We start from the raw sequence: 4,717 nt of genomic DNA, 5'->3' as shown, positions 1-4,717 counted from the left end.
TCCTCTGCATTCAGGGCCCCGCTCATGTGCCCCCTCCTCCACGCCACCTCTCCTGGCTCCCCAGCCAGCAACAACCACTCTTCACTCTGGGCTCCTAAAACTGCACACCCAGAGAACTTCCTTCCAAGCTATGTCTGGCCCCTGCCCACCCCACAGTACTGATCCACCACACGGCTCATTGCCGCAGGTGCTGCTCTGCCCCGCTCACTGCAGGTGGCCAGCATCGGCCCAGGGATAGTCCGGAATCTGCAGCTCCTGCTGGCATGATCCTAGCCAACGGGGGAACTGGATGATTTTCCTTCTGGTGGAAAGTCTAAGTGTGAAGCAGAACAAAGACACACCCAGGGGCTGTATGACAGGGGAGCCACAGAAGGACACCATTAATAAAGTATTTTTCAATCATGTATTAAAATCCTTAGAGTTCTCAGGTAGAGATGGGTAGGTGGGCTTTTCCAGAGTAATTTCACATACGCAGAAAAGTGTTTGCAGACACTCTGTGAGAAGGTGGGAGAAGTTTCCAGAGGGCCCACCAGCCAGAAACCAGGATATTCGGAGGGGGGGGGGGGGGGCTCAGAAGATGCTCCGGCACCCTGAGGAGAACCACAGTCCCCAGAAACTACCCCCTTCACCTCCTGCTAGGAGGAGGCCGATTGTGGCAGGGCAGTGCCTGGCCCAGACATCCCCCAAGCTATTCTTCTGAGGCTTTGTGTTTCTCCTAAGGCAGCCTGGGAATAGAGGACAAGGGCTGTGAAGATACAAAAGAGCCTGGTCAGTCCAAAGAAAGAGCTACCTCCTCAAATGAGGTGGCCCTCTCACCCAGCACTATCCCTTCTCCATCCAAGGCCACTGAGGCAGCCCAGCATCCCCACCCTGGCCCAGCAGGTCTCCCCTGTCCTCCTCAGCAACAGGAGGCCACAGAGCTTCTTATCCGATGGGCTTGAAAGCTGGCACACAACTACTCCCCACCACTCCCACATACGGAATACCTGCATGCAAACAGGCATGTACATGGTCGTCTGCAAAGAAACACACCACTCACGTCACGTATGCACACAAATGCCAAACACAAAGTCTCACTCAAACACGATCACCCCCACATGCACATGCATGCCCTCCACAGACATCAAAGACAGGCATGTCCATATACAGCTATACACACACACACGAGCACTGCAAGTACTCTCCTTACAAATTTTATATACACAGTTGTGTACTAGATGCTCTGGGATGCCGCTCAGGTCCCCGGCCCCTCTATCCACTGAAGCATCCACTTGCCCAGGCAAGGTCACTCAGCAGGATGAGGCAAGAGGGAGTTTGGGAGGGGGAGTCGATGCACAGGTACAAAAGGTAGGCCCCACTGCCTCAATTCAAAACAACTCTTTGGGGCTGCTTCCTTCATCCTCCCAGGTGTTGATCAGAGTGCTCCCCAAAAGAGCCATGAGTCTGTGCAGAACTCTTCCTTTCTTTAAGGACCTTCAGTCCTCCGGACTGGGGGAGACTAGAACTTTTCTCCCTGCGGCCTGAAGGCTGACCTCTCCTATAGCCTGGGCCTGGAGCCCTGAGAGGATTCCTGGAAAGACCCCCAAGGGGCTGACTCAGGGCTGGGAGCAGATCAAGGATCCTCTGAAATACCTGCAAGTGATGCTGAAATAGGTACAAAGGAATCTATCCTTCATCTGTGCTTTTGATTCTAGTCTCAAACCCTAGCTGGCCATGTGACCTTATGCAATACTTCCCTCTTCTGGCTTCAGATTTTCCATATATATAGTAGGAAGTCTGGAGTTGGAGACACAAGCTTCCTGTGATACCTATAAAGGGCTGGCAAGGTACGGTCTAGATCTGTGCTGCTCAAAATGTGGTCCACTGGCCAGCAGCACGGCCCTCAGCAGGGAGCTTAGAAAAGCAGAATCTCAGGTTCCTCCCAGCACCTGCTGAATCAGAATCTGCATTTTAACCAAATCTCTGGGCAGTGCTGATGCACACTCCAGTGTGAGAAGTACTGTCCTAAATGAGCTCTGAAAGCCCTTTCAGTTTCTAGAGTTCTATAAGTTTCTATAGTCTATTGGAGTAGAGAATGTGGGGCTTTTGGTTGAGAAGAGTTATTGATTTGCCAGCAAAGATTTTTGTCATTCTCTGGTGACCAGATAGCTCTCTGATTTCTACAACTGGAACCGAGTCCTCTCTCCTGGGCCCTCCGCTGGCTCCCTCTCCTCCATCTGATCTTTGCCACGTTCTGCCTCCTATTAGCTCCTTTAAATGATGGCTAGTGTGGACCCTTTGCACTTTATCTTTGCCCCTTCCTTTAGACTCCTGGCTGGAATGGAGACATGTGGCTACTACCTGGGATCACTGGTTGAGAGCCACACTTAGGGAGGGCAGAGTCACAAGCTGGAAGTACCTCGGTCCCTGAGGACTTTGTGGGGCAGAAATGCCATGCCAGCCCTGGACTACCTATCTCCAGATTTTTAAGTCATAGAAGTAAATTTCATCTCGTCTAAGCCAATTATTTGGGGTCGCTATGACTTGCAGACAACCCCAGTTTTAGCTGATATACTGGCAATTATTTCAGACCCCTTTTCCACCTCTCCCTGCATCTAATCACCAAACCCTTTTTATCTACCTCCTTGATATATCCCAGATCTGTAATCTTTTCTCAACCACTGCCACTTGCACTGAACTCAGACAATCAGAATTTCTTCCCTGGGTTACCGTGTCAACCTTCTTTCTACCTAGTCGCCCTACTTTGTAAGGTCTGTCCCTTCCCATCTGTCTTTCCTACCAGTAACTCAAATCAGCTGTTGTATGAGAAACTTGAATATATATATATTTTACAGAGACCAGTAGAACAAAGATACACACCCAAAATGATGACCATTGTTAATATTACCTGTAATTTTTTATGAGACAAATATGACAAAGTTGTGTCATTCCCTCCACAAGGGCCTGATCCTGTACTGAACTGTATCCTTGGAGTATTTTTTCAAACTTTACATACATTTACAAATGAATATATGAAATGATTTTGTGAATGTTAAAAATTTATCTAAGTGGTGCCATACTAACCTATAGTTCTGCAACTTGCTTTTTAATATTTTTACGGTTTATCAATTTTGATACCTATAAATTGAGTTTGTTCATGTCAGTAGCTCTACAGCGCTCCATCGTGTGAGTATAACAGCACATCTATTTACCTATTGATGAGCAACTATATTATTTCCTGCATTTTTCTTTCATAAACAATGCTTCACTAACATCCTTATATATGTATGAGGTCTCTGGGGTCTATAGCTGGAAGTATAATTGCTGGGTCTTAACAATAGTGATGGTTATGGGATGAAATGCATCCCCTCAAAATATATGTTCCAATCCCAGGTACCTGTGAATGTGACTAATTTGCAAGTTGGGTCTTTGCAGATGTAATCACCTTAAGATGAAACCACTAAGGTGGGCCCTGATCCAATATGATCCGTGTCCTACAAGAAGAGAACCAGAGAGATACACACAGGGAGAGAACACCATGTGAAGACAGAGGCAGAGATCGAGTGATAGGTCTACAAGTCAAGGAACTGCTTGCTGGCAGGGACTTGTGGCAACTGCCAGAAGCTGGGAGTGGCAGAGAACAGATTCCTGTCTCGGGGACTCCCTGCTGACACCTGATTTGGGGTCTCTAGCCTCCAGAACTGTAAAACAATACATTTCTGTTGTTTTAAACCATACAGTTCGTGGTAATTTGTTAGAGCAGCTGTAAGAAGCAAATGTAGTGGTGGAATCAAAAGACTTGGCCTGTGGGAACATAAGTTGAGGTCAGAGAGTGAGCAGATGAGTCTGAGACAGTTGGGGCTAGACTGGGAAGGGCCTACAATATGACCCTAGATAGGTATTTGGACTTATTCATTCAGGCAATGAGATGCCACAGAGGATAAATTACATCAGCAAGGGACACAGTTGGGGTTAGAGAAGTGTCAAAGAAACAGCCATTCTTTAGCCATTTCTGCAGGGGGTTGTTTGTTTGTTTGTTTGTTTGTAAAGAAGGTTCCACACCTAATGTGGGGCTTGAACCCACCACCCTGAGATCAAATGTGGCAAGTTCCACCACTGAGCCAGCCAGGCGTCCAGAAATGGCCATTCTTTAGAGTGGACTTGTTTGAATCATTCAACTTCTGAGATCTCAGATTTATTCACTTTTTCCTTTAAAAGTGATTAATTCCCTTCCACACACAACTGCAGGATTTGACAAACACCAAGTTTGTCATTAACAACCACAGGTTATCTCGTGCTTACTAAACCAAGCCCTGTTTTTAGACATAAGCGGCTAATCTCACTTAATCCTCACAAATACCCCACGAGACAGGCCTGTTATCTTCTACAAACAGAGATTTAAACACACACACACACACTCGGGAGGAAGGTAAAGTGATACGCACTTAGCGAAATACTCAGTTGGGTGCTTGGCTGTAGGCAGACTACTTCAACTACATCAGCCTAAATTTTCTCATGTTTCAAACTGGCATAAAAACAACTACCTCTACTGTCCGGTCCACGGTGATTAAACGAAAAAGGTTTTCAAGCTCTTTGAACCTTAATATACGGTGTCGTCACCATTCTCCGGAACCACGTGGCCGGAGTTGGCTTGGAGGGGCGTGGTGCAGACTCCGGGGCCGCCCCGCCCACCCACCGCTCAGCCTTGGCCTCGCCGCTGCGCTCCGGCCGCCAGGGT

The sequence above is a fragment of the Prionailurus bengalensis genome, chromosome E2 (assembly GCF_016509475.1).
Source record: "Prionailurus bengalensis isolate Pbe53 chromosome E2, Fcat_Pben_1.1_paternal_pri, whole genome shotgun sequence".
Taxonomy (NCBI): Eukaryota; Metazoa; Chordata; class Mammalia; order Carnivora; family Felidae; genus Prionailurus; species Prionailurus bengalensis.
The sequence above is the reverse complement of the archived record's forward strand: the minus strand, read 5'-3'. Positions refer to the sequence as shown.